Here is a 17,726-nt window from a genome sequence, read left to right on the forward strand (position 1 = left end):
CGATTGAAACTGAAATGACTCCTTGATCGAACGAACGACTATTTATACTCAATTATCCCATACCACCAGAGTCACCTTGCGGCAGTTTTAAACATTAAGGCAGTTTTAATCATAACTAACTTCACTTCATTGAAAAATCCGACATTTCATTTGCAACAACCTAATATCTTCAAAAGGAATGGAAAGAGATACTTTATCTACACATTTGCCTATGTGGAATTGGTCGCAAATTCTAGTACAAAGCTTATCAAAAACAATAAAAAGTAGACGGCAACTCGGTTTGTGGAGCATAAAACTGGAGAAAATGCAATAAATCCCAAATGGCCCCAACATTAAGAATCAAGTTAGAATTATATCACAGGCAAGAAGCTAGAATAGGAATGATCTGATGTAAAGAGTGAAGTAATACCTGCCTACTTCCAACAGTTGTTTTCGGCGCTCGGAAATTCGCCAAAAACGGACGGGGTACGGGTTTCCAAAGCCAAGCTAGGCTGTGCGCTTTGGGCCAAGTGGAGTATAGTCTTAGCTCCATCCGCCTGGTCGCCGTCGAGTGGAGGGAGTCTTAGCGTTTTATCTACTGCTAAGCTAGCCGGGGCCCGCTAGACCCCAACTCGAGACTTTGGCAATCATTCGAAGTAGTGTTCTTGCTGTTAAGCTTTCTGCAACCTGTTGAGTGCGTTCCCAGTGAGTGGAGTGAGTGCAACGCGGTGATAATTAGCGATTCTTGAGTGAAAGTACAGCATTTGGTGGATGCACCACTTCATCTAACACCTTCTACGCAGGTAAGTTTGGGGGCCTTGTAACGGACGTATCTAAATTGGCCCTAGAACGCATCCCGCGCAATTGCTTCGTTGCGGTCCAAATTAGACGGATGATATCATTTGGACTCTTTATAGGGGTTCGCATAGAGCCCAATATGGAGTTTGAGAGCGGTCCATGGCTAGGATCCTATGGTGGAGCCTTCGAGGTCATGACGGCATCATCTATCTTTTAAAAGCTATGAAGTAATCAGTGTGCGCCTGAGGTGCGTAATGTGAGATAGCTTCTCAGAAATATACGTTACGGACCCAACCGTCTGTTCTGCCAGGTAGAAAGTACTCTAATAGTGTTTACCCAGGCTTTTTTGCTTAATTAGAATAAAACATGTTTTGATTGAATGCTCGGAGTTCGTGAACTTGTGATGAGGCGAGGCTAAGATATTCGTGGTCGGTCGTTTATGTATGAAAGTAAGACAAGGTAATTCTAGCCGTGCGCGTTAGTGAAGAATAAATTACGTGTGAAATTCGCTACGAATTGGCGAACTCAATAAGGAGAGTTTATATTGGTGCGAGCTTCAATTACTTAACGTTAACTAGCGTTTTTTGAATAATTGAAGAGAGTCGAAAAGTCCGTTCTTCAAATCGCGCGAAAATTATTCGACCTTAATTGGTACATACCACATATCCAGACTAGTGCCAAAAGCATTTTATCTGCGCATTCGTAATTTCGGACTCCTTCTAGGTAGCTCAGGACTGTTCGTTTCCATTAAGCAATTGGAAAACAATTACGAAAGATAATGATGCTCGTTTTACGCAGCTTTTTCAACAGTTGTCTATTTGCTTTTAATGGATTTCATTTTTCTGATGATATCATTTGTCATTTTGGTATTCGCAAGGTGCAATGATAGCGGCTGAGAGCATATAAATCTTCATTACGCAAAAACCGATGTATTTACTTGATTTTTTTAAGTCGGGCAGGGCGGTAGCAATTTTCGATATGTGTCTAGGTTGGACGTATAAATGGTATTATCGCGGAAAATGAACATGCATATATTACCAGTTTTTATGACACGAAGCTACAAAGGCTGAAATGTTTATTAGTGCTCCCCACCAAACGGGAGAGCTTGTCAATTTTTGAATTTCCATATTAAGTCAAGAATAGATATAACAAAAGCGTTGTGAAAAGCTATCCGGATGTGTGTCAATCACGCGACATTTTATCTTTCTCTATAATTTTATAATCAGAAAATTGAACGGAAATAAGCGTGCAACATTATTGCTTTCACAATTTTATATCGTTCTCTATATTTATATTTAAAGTAAAACAATTGCAATGAAACTATGCTAGTCAGCATGTCGCTTGTAAACAGAAGGAAACAAGAAGACAAGGGAATAAATTGTTTAATCGTGCATCTGATTATATGTATCCTGTAAATATTTGAGTAACTACTTCGCATTGTTTTTCTTAATAACAACTTGCAACCTTGGATAACTATTCCAAGCTATAATATAATAATTACTTGTAGAGGAAGTCGTCCTTGCAAAATTTAACTGAATTTGATAATTTAACCATTTAAAAAAAAAGATAGTTGGGAGCATTTCGTTTAGCTAAAGGACCTTGTTTAAGCTACACCAGCAATATTGTGCCTTTAAACCTTGTGGTAATATCTATTGTTATGTGGCCGAATTTTTACGATACGATCGAGGTTGGGTGTGAACAGTCTAGACGATCACTTACCCCAATTGTTTTTAGGCAACATTATTCACTGGAACTGAGAAAACTGGAGAGACTTGTAGCCTCTCTCTCTTGGGTATATATGTACATTAGCTATTCTATCACGCCCCAAACAAATAGAACGAGAGGAGATATGGAGCTCTGTCAATCGTGTAAATAACTTCGTAGGTAGAGTCATGTGAACTCATGAGGTCACAAGGGGATATTCAATGCAATGATGTCATAAGTTAGCAAAGAGTGTATAATAATGAGGTGTATCCAAACGTGTTTGTATTCACAACAGCTTCTGCATCTATAAATTGGTAAATAATTCTGAGAGATACCTCTCGTGGTTTAAAACCAAGGAACACAGGTTTACTAATTTATTTATTTAATGAGGACAATACACAGAAAACAAATTCCTTATTACATATTGTCCTCAGAGGGAGGAGCAAGTGAATGGCTTATTTGACGCTTAAAACTTGAAGGACCCAAACTGTAGGGCGTTGCAGGACCGACGTACTGTGGTGTGACCTTCCTACTGTGGTGCGACCTTCCACGCCAAGTGCTTGGGTATTCCCTCTGCGTTTATAGACATTCGGGCTAAATTTTCCCCTAACGTTACCTATCGCTGTAACGCCTGCTGCGGTACCACGTTATCGGATGCAATTCAGCTGCTGCATCAACACACGGCGACTTTGGCATCGATTCAACTTGCAGTTTCTAAATCGCCTACAATTCTGCCCCCGCAAGCTGCTGCTTTATCGAGCACCAGCGTAGTCTCAGCTCCTGAGATGCCGCTGACTGGCTCTGCTTATACCTCGCCGGCGACTGCAGACAACAAAACTGGCGCCATACCTAAGTCGCCCCGGTCGACTAATTCTAATTCTCTGCCTCTATCTGCCTCGCTTAATTCCAGTGTGTCCATAAAAGATGGTATCAACCCGATGACGTCCGCTAGCCTACTGAAAAATCCTCCATCCCAGGGACAAGTTCCCTACGCAACATCGGATGCGCTACGAAGTTCTGGCGTTTATCCTACAGTCGCTACATTAGCACCACCGCACGCTTCCTCCTGTGTATCATCGACGCCCGCCACCGCTGAACCGCAGGCCCTTCCGACCTCATGTCGTCCAAGCGGCCCCCAATTGAACGTCGCCTCGCCACCGAAACAGCTAGCGTACTCCACTACGCCCGACGAAATTCTGGCCTATATCAGAAGCAAAAGCAACTCAACTTTGTCACCTCTTTCCTGTGTGAAGCTGACGAAGGATGGCTCTCCTGACCGAGTGATAGCTTCCTTCAAAGTGACATATCCCCATGACTTCGATGCTATCGTCCAATCCTCCTTTTGGCCACAGGGGGTCTTCGTTAAGCCTTATCAGAAGTCTAAGATTCGTCAAAATTTCCGGCCCGCCCGCCTGCCTCGCCGAACTTGAATGATTCCAATAACTTTACGCTATTTTATCAAAATGTAAGGGGTCTAAGGACCAAGCTGTCGGATTTCAAACTGTCTGCCTTAGCATTCCAACATCATGTCATCTGCATTTCTGAAACCTGGCTGGATGACAGGATTTTAGATTCTGAGCTCCTCGAAGGTTACTCTGTCTTTCGTTGTGACAGAGACTGCGTTGCGCTTGGCAAGACAACTGGCGGAGGTGCCCAAATAGCTGTTAAGTCCCCTCTCCGTGCCGAAATCATCTTTTCCTCCTCCTCCTCCTCCTACGATTCTGTTACCATACGTGTCCTTCCGCCAAACGTATGTCCCTTTATCATATCGTGTGTATATTTTCCCTGCCTAAGCCCACCTTCTCTGTACGAGGATTTCTTCGACAGATTATCAGAGGCCCTAACCGTTTTGTTTCCCTCACTTCCTTTCATCCTCTGAGGTGACTTTAATCTTCCTATGCTCTCCTGGCCCGTTACACCTGGCCTTCCCTCCCTCCCTAATAACTCGACCCACCCTTCCCTCCCTCTATCCACTTCCATGTACACCTGTGGGGCCCTCCAATTTAACCTTTCTAGAAACCACTTAGATTGCACTCATGACCTTGTCCTCTCTAACCTTCCTGTACGTTATCTTTCCCAATTCCTTCATGCTCCGTCTTACGTTGCCCCTGATGCCCATCATCCTGCTCTCGAGTTCGATGTTCAGATATCCCGACTCCACCCTCCTGTCGCTCGCAAGCCTACCAAGTTCAACTTTCGTAAGGCGAACTTCGAAGGTCTGAACTCAACCCTGGCGTCAATCAACTGGGTCCCCCTGCTCTCTCCATTTACATGTGACCAAGCACTCAACACTTTCTATACCATTTTATCTGATCTTCTTCCTTGTTACGTTCCCTCCTCTCCTAAATGCTTACGCTCTTACCCCGTCTGGTTCACCACTGAAATTCACAAAAAACTACGTCAAAAACAGACTGCGAGAAAGAAGTTCCTGTCTTCTAGAAATGTTGCTGACTTAGTTTTTTTCAAATCCCTTCGTTCCTCGGTCAAATCCTTAATACATAAGTACAGACACGAATATTTGTCCAGCGTGGAAGACTCACTAAAGCGCGGAAATCTGAAACCTTTCTGGTCCCACATTCGCAACTCCCGCTGCCCCGCCCAGTTATCCCCTCCGTCCATTAAATTCTCTCGCTTCTCAGCTAACTCCCCCAACGATCTTGTGATTTACTCTGCCGCTACTTTTCGTCAGTCTATGTTCCTCCTCCTTCCTCCGAATCCCTCCCGATAGTAGATGTAGCCTACCCCGCATCGCCTACCATTCCCCTTCTTACTCCTATCCTTGTCGAATACCTCATTGGCGAACTTGATGCCAAGGTCGGACCTGGCTACGATGGTCTTCCAAACCTCTTTTTGATCAAAACTGGTAAGTCCATCTCCCTTCCCCTATCTCTTATTTTCAACAAAAGCCTTGAAGAGAATCATTTTCCCAGCTTGTGGAAAGAGGCTATCATTATCCCCATTCACAAAAGTGGCGATCGTTCGCTTGCCGAGAATTACCGTCCCATTTCCCTCCTCTCCTCCTGTTCCAAAATCCTGGATAGATATGTCAGCGACTGGTTGTCCGCCCACTTTGGCCAACACATAGTGAAAGAACAACATGGCTTCGTTAAACGTAGGTCCACTGCCTCCAACCTGCTTGACTTTACCAACTTTGTCGCCAAATGTCTAAATTCACGGCAAGAAGTGCATACCATTTACACTGACTTCGCAAAAGCCTTCGACACTGTAAATCACAAGATACTTCTATCCAAACTCTCGTCCTTAAACGTTCCCATACCACTAGTTTTATGGCTTGCCTCTTACCTTTCCAACCGATCCTGCCGCGTCTCTTTTGACGGCTGTACTTCCCGCTCCTTCTCCCCCTCTTCTGGCGTCCCACAGGGGTCTATTCTGGGTCCTTTGCTATTTTTATTTTTTATTAACGACCTTCCTCCCCTCCTTACTTGTCCCTGTTTGCGCTATGCAGACGACCTTAAGCTGTTTTCCGCTATATCGTCGCCTATGGACTGTGTTTCCCTTCAGAATAACCTGGACACTCTGGTTCGTTGGTGTTCGACTAATGGTTTAGCGCTAAACGTCAAAAAGTGTCACTCTATGTGCTACTCCCTAAAATCCTCACCCACTTCTTTCTCCTACTCGCTTAACGGACATTCCTTATCCTGCTTAAATTCCACTCAAGACCTCGGAGTCACTTTCGACAATAAGCTCCGCTTTGACACCCATTGCCTCGATGTTATCAATCGAGCAGCAAAATTGTCAGCCTTTATTCTTCGCTCCTCCTCTGATTTTGACTCCATCCAACCCTCCTTAGCTCTTTTCAATTCCCTTGTGAGGAATACCCTCGAGTATTGCTCCGTGATCTGGTCCCCCACTCGTAACTGTGATTGTCTTGCCCTTGAAAATGTGCAATGTAAATTCATCCGTTCTCTCTTCTTTAAGAAAAGCTTCCCTCGTGTGGATTACCCCTCCCGCCTCCGCTTTCTAAACCTTCCCTTCCTACAACAGCGTAGATCCTATCTGGATCTATGCACATTCTTTAAACTTTCCTCGGGCCTGATGGACTGCTCCGCCCCTGACGAGATCACCTGCCGTCCTGCGTCTTATAACACACGTAACGCAGATATTTTCAACGTGCCCTTCGCGGAGCTCGAAGTCTATTTTCATTCCCCGATTCCCAGGCTTTGCCGAAATTATAATGCAAAACAGCTTGGTCCTTTTAACTTCCCTACTTTAAGTAGTTTTAAACGTAGGATAAGTTTTTTGCTTTCTCCTCCTCCTGAGGACAATAATTAATTGGAATTCTCTCTGTTTGTTGTCCGTTAATTAAATAAATAAATAAATAAATAAATAGCGTGGGGATCGGGGAGTGGAAGTAAATATCGAGCTCCGCCAAGGGTACATCAAAAATGTCAACACTACGTGTTTTATGAGACGAGGCGATACAGAAAGTTATATCCGAGTTAGCGGAGCAGTCCATCAGACAATTGCAGAGTTTGAAAAGAGTACACATATCAAGGAAGATACGTCGTTGCTGTAAGGAGTGGAGATTGAGGGTGCGGAGTCGTGACGGATAATCAATCCGTGGAAGATTCTTCTTGTAAAAGAGGGTCGGGGTGAATTTGCGTTGCATAGCTTCAAGAGCGCGGCAGTCCCGAATGCGGAAGGGTGACCAGACTACACAGCAATATTCAAGGATGTTTCTGACAACGGAATTGAAGAGTGTTAAAGAGGGCTGGATTGAGGTAAAGTCGGAGGAGGAACGTAGGATAAAACCAGACATTTTGGAAGCTCTATTGATGATATTCAAATCTCCCGCTTCTCATCTCATCTCATCTCTGCGTCAGCGCTGACTGTTTGTGTAAATTTACAGCGGTTCTCTTTCAACATTTCCGCTTGACGTTTATCATCATCTTTCACGCGCAGTTCGCTGTTTACTGTTTTCTCGTTCTCGTTTTCGTTTCCATCTTCTTTTTTCTTCTCATCCTGCTTTGTGCGGGCAATAAAACCAACTAATCAAAATTAATCTTTGTGTTTTGTTTTGATATCAACTCGTTCTCACCCAACCGTGAATTTGGTTGAATCTCGAAAGGAGTTCGGTCCCAGTATTTTCAAAGAACACTTTTTTTGAATATTGTTTTTAAAGCGTTTCTCGAACAGATGATGTCAACGAAGTGGGAATATAAACGAAGTTTGTCGTCGAATATTACACCCAGGTGTTTGAAGAAGGTCAGTAGTGAAAGGGGTTGACCACTGAAAGAATAGGAAAAGGATGTGGGGGAGGGTTTAAGCGAATAGCACATCCAGTGGCATTTGTTGACATTCAGTGTTAACTTGTTGACCGAACACCAATGGACTAAATTATCGAGGTTGGACTGTAAGAGAGCACAGTCCAACGGAGACGAAGCAGAGGCAAACAATTTGAAGTCGTCTACATAAAGCAGATACGGGCAGGTGTGGTTGAAGGCGAGGTTATTGATAAAAAACAGGAAGAGTAGCGGGCCAAGTGTAGAGCCTTGGGGAACACCAGAGGAAGGAGAGAAGGAACGAGATGAGTAACCATGAAATGAAACTTTGCAGGAACGGTATGAGAAATAGAAGGAAAGCCAGGAGATGAGTGAGGGAGGGAAGTCTAGTAATGAAAGTTTAGAGAGAAGAATGTTATGTTCAACGGTATCAAAAGCTTTGGAGAAATCGGTAAAAATAGCATGTATCCCCTGTCGTGAATTCAAGCATATAGCAAAAAAGTTGGTAAAGACCAGAAGCTTTGAAGCCGTAGATCTATGTTTCATGAAACCATGCTGCTCTTTGAGGTGACCGAAGTGCGCGGTCAACCAGTCGTTGACGTATCTTTCGAGGATTTTGGAACAAGAGGAGAGAAGAGAAATGGGGCGGTAGTTCACAGCAAGGCAAGGGTCTCTGCTCTTGAGAATAGGGATGATAAGGGCCTCTTTTGAGAGACGGGGAAAGTAGCATTCATCTAGACTTTTGCTGTAGATTATACTCAGAGGGAGGGAAATGTTTTTTCTACAGTTAAGGAGGAAGAGGTTAGGAGCGCACCGGGGCCAGGTCCGACATTGAGGTCAAGATTACCAATGAGGAATTCAACCAAGGAAGGTGTAAGGAGAGAAATGGCCAGAGATTCGGAGCAATCTTCAGTTATGAGAGATGTAGAGGGTTGATGGCTCGAGGGAGAAACCACTGAAGAGAAGTAGGTGTAGAGTAGGACACAAGATTGTTGTGGAGACTTGGCAGTGGAGTCAGCGAAACTGATAGAAGAAGGGAGAGATCGAGTGGGATTACGGGAATTGCGAGCGTGAGACCAAAAGGGTTTTAAGTTACCGCGGGCAATGGCGGCTTGGACGCACAATAAGTACCTTTTACGCGCTTTTCTGACCATTGACTTCACAGTAGAGCGTATATTCTTAAAGTGAGCAAGGTCGGCGTCATTCTTAGAATCCCGGAACTTCTTCCGCAGTGTCTGTTTCAAGCGAATGTTAATAAGAATTTCCGTTGTGAACCAAATTGGGTACGAACGTAGGCAGCGAGGGGAAGAAGTTGCATAACAGGAAAGGAGATCGGACAGGATATTGTAAAAGGTGTCTAAAGCTTGATCACACGTTGAGTTGCTTAATATATGTACCCAGTTGAAAGACGCTAAAGCTGAGTTCAGACCGTCAAAATTGGCTTTGCAGAAGTTGAACTTAGTGGATTTACGCTTGGTTTTGGGTTTTGAACGTGCGGGGTGGTGAGCGTCAGTTTTGACATACGGGGATGTGCAAAAAAATATAGAGAGGTTGGAAAGGAAGAGATCGAGAGTGCGGCCCAAGGAGTTTTTGGTGGTAATGAAATTCAGTGCAGAGCAAGTGTTCATAAAGGAAGAAAGTGGAAGGGAAGAATGGGAGAGGTTGTTGGAAGGAATTGCAAGGCTAGGATGATTAGGCCAGTGGAGAATGGGGAGGTTAAAATCTCGGCAAAAGAAGAAAGGGAGAGAAGGGAATCTGACAGTAAGGAGTTCAGACAAACTGTCAAACAATTCTTCATACAGGTGAGAAGGGCAAGCACAGGGGACATACACACAAGATACAATGAACGGGAGGAAGTTCAGCAGGAGACACAAAGAGCAATACAATCAAAAGGAAAGCCAGAGGAGGAGAAGACGAGTTCGGCGGGGAGTGTATTTTTTATTCCAATTAGGACCCCACCGCCGATGGACTTACGAGATGCATCCCGGTCCCTGTCACAGCGGAAAGTGGAGTACCCTTCGGGGAGCTCGGAGTTTAATATGGCATCGTCCACCCAGGTTTCGGAGATACAGATGGCATGGTGTTGCTGAGCCAGCGCGGATAACTTGAAGGCCCCCAGTTTGGTTCTTAAACCCCTAACGTTCTGATAGAACAGACGGACAGTAAACATGGATCCAGTTATGATATATAGCTCGACGAGTCAGGCGGGTTTCCCTGAAATTTACCCGCGAATTGGGGCGCATGTATGGCTTGATGAATACAATGATGAGCTGTTTAGGTGGGGACGCCACTTTTAGCTCGGGGCCATTGGTATGAATCGATGAAGTGCCAGGATATATGGCAGCGGTGGGAGTTGGAGCTTCGTTGGCGACAGGAACAATGTCAAAAAGTGGGGCGGTTGTGTTCCGATTCGTGACTTGCTGAGGAGGCTGCGGATATTGTGCCGTTGTAGACACGATGGAGCGAGATAGAATCAGAGGCTCGGTGGACCGTAACTCGTCGCATAGGGTCCGCTGGATCAGCGGTTTAGAGTCAGTGGAAGCAACCCTGATGTATGCAAACAACCCTGATGGCGATGCTCTGAAAATTTATATTTCACAAACTTAGAAGTCCAAAATGCAATTTTGTGCACGTAGCAGACATGAAGTTTCTTTATCGAATCCAGGTAGAGATTAATATGATAAATTGAAAAAAGTTTATAATCTTGAAAGTGATAAGTAAAAAGTTATTGAGATTGAAAATTCCTAAGTTGGCATTGTTTACTCTTGTTTCTAATTAATCCAGTTATTGTGGAAAAGATATCTATGGTGTCATAGTACCATCTAGCTGGAATTTAGCTTGACTGGTGAGGTGCATGTTTTTCAAGCATTTTTAAGGATTTGTTTGTAAAACAAAATCTTATTAAAATCGGTTCAATGTCTGTCTGTCTGTCTTTTTTCCCCGATGGAAAGTGGAAAGCTTCAAAAGCGACCGCAGGCTCCTGCCACACGATTATGTGGGACTCTTACCCACTAAAACCACCTCCTTCTCCTTCCACTCTCCCCACGGGACTCCCATTTAGTATTATGTCGCGGGGCTGGATCAGAATTTATTCTGTGCTCATGTCAACATTCGTGTTCCTCTCGCGTTCATTCTTTCGGATGACTTCCTCCTGCCTAAGCTTCTTTCTGATGGCTGTAATCACTTTTTCAATTTCGGTCCATATCCCCTTGGTTTTCACCATAAGCTCCATGATATTTTCGGGTGTAAAGTGCTTCCCGGTTGTAGGTTCTAATGTAGCCCTTTGGGTTTCGAATCTGGGGCGGTGAAAAAAGACGTGTTCTGCGTCCTGTGGAATGTTTGCACACTGTGGGCAATATGGCGAATCATAACGCCCAATCGTGACCGCTCAAGAATTGAGTTAGGAAACCTACTTCGTCGTGAGGTCGCACGATCCATTTCCGGATATCCCATATGATTTTGTGAGTCCAACGGTTTTTTTCCGACTCGTCCCACTTCTCTTGCCATTCCGCGACAGGTTCAGTTCCTTCGAACTGTCGCCGACGGGCAGAAGATTCTCCGGTGAGGTACGTTCGATCGTAAAGTCGTTGTATTTCTTTCGCCAGAATCTCAATCGGGACCATTCCTGCTATCACGCAAGCTGCTTCATTGGAAATTGTTCTGTAAGCGCAACATGTTCGGAAAACACTTATGCGATAAGCAGCTCCAATCTTTCTCTTATTTATTATAATTTCCAGTGCATCTGCCCATACTGGGGCTGCATACAGTAGGATCGAACTGACCACCCTTGAAATAAGGAGTCGACGGCTCGGCCTTGGGCCACCTATATTTGGTAACATTCTCGCAACCCGCGCTCCGATGTTATATGCCTTGGTTGCTGCACCCTCCACATCGCAATTTGAAATTCAACCTCTGGTCAATCATTACACCTAAGTACTTAAGCGCAGGCTTGGAATAAATTTTTTGCGTTCCAACTTTGATCTTCATGGAAGTGCACTTTCTCCGCTTGGTAATAAGTGCTACTTCCGTCTTATGCTCTGCGAGCTGTAGACCAGCATTCTCTAACCAGGATTTAATCTCATAGACTGCTTCATTTGCATTGAGCTCGACTTCTTCGAGAAGGCGTGCAACAACCGTCGACAACAATATCGTCCGCGAAACCAATGGAGGCCACACCAGTAGGAAGGTCTAGAGTCAGTACCCCGTTATACATAATAAACCACAAGAGTGGCCCTAGGACAGACCCTTGTGGAACTCCGCATGTCGTTTGGTAGGATTTCATTCCTTCATCTGATTCGCAGCACAGAATCCTATCGATTAGGAAGTCGGCAACGATAGGCACCAGGTACTTCGCCACGCCTAAGTTAATTAGGGACTCAAGTATCTTGCTCCATCTAGCGGAATTGAAGGCATTCTTCACATCAAGTGTAATCACTGCACAACATTTGCCCTTGTCAAGTGCGGTCTTAGCTGTGTTAGCTACTAGGACAAGTGCATCCGTTGTAGACCTCCCTTTTCGAAAACCGAACTGATTTTCGGAGAGACCGCCATCCTTTTTGGGCAATTCGAATTAATCTGTTATAGATTACTCGTTCGAATAGTTTGCCAGTATTATTTAGAAGTCATATCGGCCTGTAGGACGAAGCTTCACCCAAAGGTTTGTTTGGCTTGGGAACTAGAATTAATTTCTGCTCCTTCCATTGTGTAGGAAATGCCCCTTCTTTAAGGCATGTGGTGAACGCTTCGGCAAACATATTTGGAGCTATATTGATTACTGCCTTCAGAGCTTTATTGGGGATGCCATCCAAGCCAGGTGCTTTATTTCCAACAATTTTATCCGCAGCTTCGAAGACCTCCTTTTCGCTTACCATGGGAACTTTGGCGGTACTCACATTCCGTGGGAAAAGATCCGTTACTATTTCATCAAGCAGAGTAGGGGAAGAGATCGGTGGGGAGCGTTTGCCTTTAACTTTCGATATTACGGTTTTATAGGCGCCACTCCAGGGGTTCGTGTCAGCTTCATTACACAGTCGCTTAAAGTGTTCGCTTTTACTTTTCATGCTGGCCACATGTAGTTTCTTCCGAGCGTTTTTATATTCTTCCTGTAATTGCTCGTATCCAGATCGATTTCCATTTGGCTGACCGCGCCTTCTGGCCTTGAGGCAGGCCTTGCGGCATTCTCCGATTTCAGAATTCCACCAGAAGTTCGGACCTCGCTTCTGTGATACAACATGCCTTGGCATGGATGCGTCACATGCTCGTCGCAACTTCTCGCCAATCTGCAAAGCTTTATTTTCTGCGCTTCCTTCAAGCGCTGTATTTTGCTGCAGAACTTCTTCGAAAATCTCCTCGTCAAACTTATTAGCTGCCCACCTTTCAAATCTCGTCCGAGACCGTTTCATTCGTTTACCATGTCTGATTTCAAAAATGATGGCCTGGCGGTCGCTATGTGTATATTCGTCACTGACATACCACTGCAGATCCTTAGCTAAAACATCGCTAACAAAAGTGACATCTATCACGGACCCCATTTCTCTCTTACGGAAAGTGTTCACGCATCCAGTGTTAGCCACTACAAGATTCAGACGAGAAAGAGCTTCGAGTAATATACGTCCTCTTGCGTTCGTTTCTCGGCTGCCCCATTCTTCAGCCCATGCGTTGAAATCTCCAGCCACTATCTTAGGACTATGGTTGTGTGCATCTGTTGCTAACCTCTCCACCAAAGAATGGAGCTCTTTCGTCGTAAGGCTTGGAGCCGCATAACAGCTGTAAATAGATGTCCCGCCTATTTTTGCTCTAGTGAAGCCATTCTCGAGGATCTTGGTGGTTCCTTCTATGGCCCGATTTCCGCATGTCCATATCGCTGCCTTTCCGCTCTTATCCGCGACCCATACTCCACTGTCTAGGTTTTTGTACTGCTCGCAGATAATAGCAACGTCGATTTTGTTTTCCAATATCGTCTGGGAGAGCAGGTCCTGAGCCGCTTGGCAATGGTTCAGGTTTAGCTGCAGGAACCTCATTTGCCCATAGTGTTGATCGCCTTCCTACACACCGGACATGTGCTGCTGCCTGTGATATGGGCGCTGTCAATGTCGTTTATTTGCCTGCAGAACATACAATTGGGTTTTTCTTCGCAAGTTTTTGCAATGTGGCCTTTATTTCCGCATTTATGGCACAGGTCGGACCTATCATGAACGCTAGTTCATTTTTTCGCCACGTGCCCAAATTCCAAACACCTGTCTGTCTGTCTGTCTGTCACAGGCACTTTTCTCAGAAACGGCTATACCGATTGACACGAAATTTGGTGAGAAGGTGGGAAGTATGGATCCCCAGACATGCAGTGAGTGATATCCCCCTACGTTGAGATTTAGGGGAGGTCCCTATACATGTGAAAGGGGGGTGTAAAATTTTTTTTCACCAAATATAGTCATGTGGGATATCAAATGAAAGGTCTCGGTTAGCTTCCGGTTTCCCGACTTGTTCTAAAATAAGATAATTGCATGGGTACCAGTTCCTATAGATTTCAAATAAAATTCAAGTAATTAAAAATTAATTACTGTAAATAATTACGAACAATGCTACCAAGGGTGAGGCAGCGTCTGCCCTGGACACAACCATTAGTCATCTGTTTTGAGTACTTGGGTGATAAGCCCTTAATTAGGGTCGGTAGACTAAAGGAAGTGATGGTAAGTTCCTCTTCATTTGGTCCTTCAAGTAGGTGTGGATTTAAAATCTCTCATATCCGGATTGTATAAAGGGAAGGGACTTTCATCTGTAGCCACTTTCAGTTACGATGTTCCTAGGGCAGCGTCGGACGAAACCGTTAATCGTCTTTTTTGAATGCTACCAGTTGGCTACCATAAAAAATGCTACATTAAGGGACGAGCCTTCTTCGCCATTGGTTTCCAGCCTTTCTAGATTTTATATAAGACATCATGCACTCGATTGATTTCCTTATATGGTCCTTATAATTTTTGCAAAGTTACATTTCAGCGGCAACGTGGCGAAGCTGATTTTCGCCAGCAGTTGCTGCACTTCATTCAAGACTATAACAGTACGCTTCAGGCTTACAGTACACTATAGGAGACAATGCGGCCAATATTGTGGTGTAACAACTGAGTCAACTAATATCCGACATCTAGTCATGATAGCAATCCATCAGCCACCAGCGAGATTTGAACTTACTGCTTTTAATTACAAACACTTAATTAGTTTTCTAGATGACGGTATCCATTTTTGACTGCAGTCTCGATCATGTATGGTTTTTAGTTTTGGAATCGCTTCAGGGTGGGGCCAACCTCCAGGATGTGAACCAGTGATCAAGACGAAGCGGATTGTTGAAAATAATATGTATATGGTAATTTGTTAGGCTGACCCTGAACCTTGCTGGTAGCTACCCTCGTACAAACTTGATGTGATGTTGCTTTCCATTAATTTTTATTAAACCACGTCCTGAGATGAGGTTTTGTTTTATCGATGGACGATCATATAAAATCCGTTGTGGCCAGCAGTACTATCAAGTGTGTTTCATGTGATACTTTTGTATGTTTTGGGTATATCTACATCAGCATCTAATATAGTTCGTGGTGTCACTGACCTTTGGCTCTTCGTGTTCCAACATCCTTTACCTACTCTCATTGTGGACAATTCCTATCACTGCTGACCTCCTTTCAAGACCTGGGTGTAATTTTCTATGAAAAATTTCGTTTCAATTCCCCTTTTATTGACATCATAAATCGCCCTTCCAAAAGGTCTCATTTTATCTTTCACTCCTCTTCAGAGTTTATATCAATCCACTTCTTTTTAACGCTTTTCAATTCCCTGCGTAGTCAGGTCTCCATTCCACAACTGTCACTGTCGTGCTCTTGAAGTTCTACAACGCAAATCACCGGGTCTCTCATTACAAAAAGAGCTTTGCCCGTGAGGACCATCCTTCTCGGTTTCGTACCCTCAATCTCCCTCTGTACCCGTTTTAAACTCTGCCATCCCTTGATGGACCGCTTTGGCAACTCCCATATTATATTTATCATCGCCTCCTGTAATATACATAGTAGGGATATTTTTGAAGCCCCTTCGCGGAGCTCGAAATCTACCCGCACTCTTCGATCCCGAGATTATGTCGGCCCAACACAGCCTTACAGCTTGGATCCTAAGGCTCTCAATCAATCAACCAATCAATTGTTTGCCCACTGATCCTTTTCCCACGAATCCCGGAGCGTCAATCACACCCATCATCATCAATGTGATTCAGCTCCCCACGACATTCGGAGAAGCTTGCGCGTTTCTTCCACTGTTGGATATCATGTAGTTCTAGGATGATCCACTCGTTCTTATTATTTGTTATTGTCTTAGCTCTAAGTACCTCGATGACACGACACAGGCATGAGTTGATGAAAGCCAAAGGAGCCAAATCAAGTGATAATATTGTTTTGAATATGAGGGATCCTAAGTCCTCATCCACTTGATGTTGGACTCAACCAAATGGAGAGCAGCGTACTCCCACCTTTTTTGGTCCACAGACCCCTCGTTTGGGGCATAGCACCCAAGCATCCAAAAAGAGGGACTAAGGGTTTTATCCAGGGCTGAAGCAAGTCATCAGACGCTACCTCACCTCTGCCCTGGGAGCAGCCAAGTTTAGGTTCAAACTACTGGCGTTTTAAACTTGAATATAATTTGCACCCTTGCTGTGTTTTTGCGATTATATAAAGGAGCATTTTTCACCCGTTAACACTTTCACTGCTCCCAGGGTAGAGGTGAGGCAGCGTCTGATAAGTTGTGAGTCTCTGTGATCCTTGGTTTGTATTCGGGGGATCTTCGGCCAAAAATTGACAGAAAATGATAGCATTAATGGCGGAAATCCGTTTTTCATCTCCATGGCTCAATGGCTTGGGTTATGATGTTCCAATTTGGAGAGAATGTCAGTAATAGACTTTGCAACAGACAAAGAAGAAAACACAGAACTTAAGTCGGATTTTATTGATCAAGGTATTATTTTAGGAAGATCCCGTTTTCGTAATTTCTTTAATTTAATTTCTTGTTCTCTTCAATTCACTTTTTTGGAAAAATAATATATCTGAAGTTATAGGTCAAATTTCATTCCAGTTTGACAGTGCCACCACTCAAGCATTTTCCATGCCCACAAATTGCTGGCCTCCATTTCGAGACGCAGAGTCCTTCTGTGGCGATTTCCTATTTTTTAAGTTGAGTCTTGTGTTAGCGATAGCTCATCGAATTCGAGCCATCAAATTTAATGAATAGAGCATAGTCATTTGTTATATCATTAATAATTAATTCGCTTGATAGCGGGGCTTAAACTTTCATTCTTTTAGCTTAAATTCTCCACGGCGCCGCAAGATATAATTTCAGCATAAATGTTTGTAACTATTTTTGGTAATGATAAAAACTTTTATTGACATGGCTGACACCTGTATAGTATTAGGTGTGATGATAAGGAAACGGAGGTATAGTCTTATGGCAAATGGGAAAGAGAAACAATAAAAAAAAATAATATGTTCTGATTGTGCTCGTCAAAGGAACGAGGAGGGCATATATATAAAGTAAGAGCATTACAATTTTAGACAATAATAAAAGTTTTGCACTACGAGGTTAGCTGCGTTCTTATTAATAGTGTTTTGCCCCATGACTAGTCAGGCAAAAGGCAGTTTACAAGGCATCTTTTTCTTCAGCCTTTGTCCCATTCACAAGCGGGGTTGACTCGTCGTGATCAGCGTCACCATTTGGCTCTATCGGATGCCTGATCTGGGTGCAATCTCGAGGCTTTCAAATCCCCATCCAGCGTATCAAGCCACCGTTGCTTAGGTCTGCCTTTTGGTCGTTTACCATCGACTTCGATGTTCAGACCAATCTTGGCAAGTGAATTCTCGTTTACACAAATTGCGTGACCATACCATCGAAGACGCCTCTCGCGCAACTTTTCCACGATCGGTGCAACTCCATAACGATCGCGGATATCCTCATTTCGGATGTGATCTAAACGTGTGA

At 44.0% G+C, this 17,726-nt stretch overlaps 1 protein-coding gene across 2 annotated transcripts in view; it reads left to right on the forward strand.

Annotated features, from left to right (window-relative positions):
* Positions 1-435: 435 nt before the first annotated feature.
* The window catches only part of LOC119655929 (aquaporin AQPAn.G), a 45,607-nt gene continuing 28,316 nt past the window's right edge, over positions 436-17,726 (forward strand). Inside the window, exons 1-2 of one of the 2 annotated variants that reach the window (XM_038062122.1) lie at positions 436-782; positions 897-1,024. The gene's annotated coding sequence lies outside the window, so the exon portion shown is untranslated. The remainder of the gene's footprint in view (positions 783-896; positions 1,025-17,726) is intronic. The other variant, XM_038062114.1, reaches the window with a different exon arrangement.

The sequence above is a fragment of the Hermetia illucens genome, chromosome 1 (genome assembly GCF_905115235.1).
Source record: "Hermetia illucens chromosome 1, iHerIll2.2.curated.20191125, whole genome shotgun sequence".
Lineage (NCBI taxonomy): Eukaryota > Metazoa > Arthropoda > Insecta > Diptera > Stratiomyidae > Hermetia > Hermetia illucens.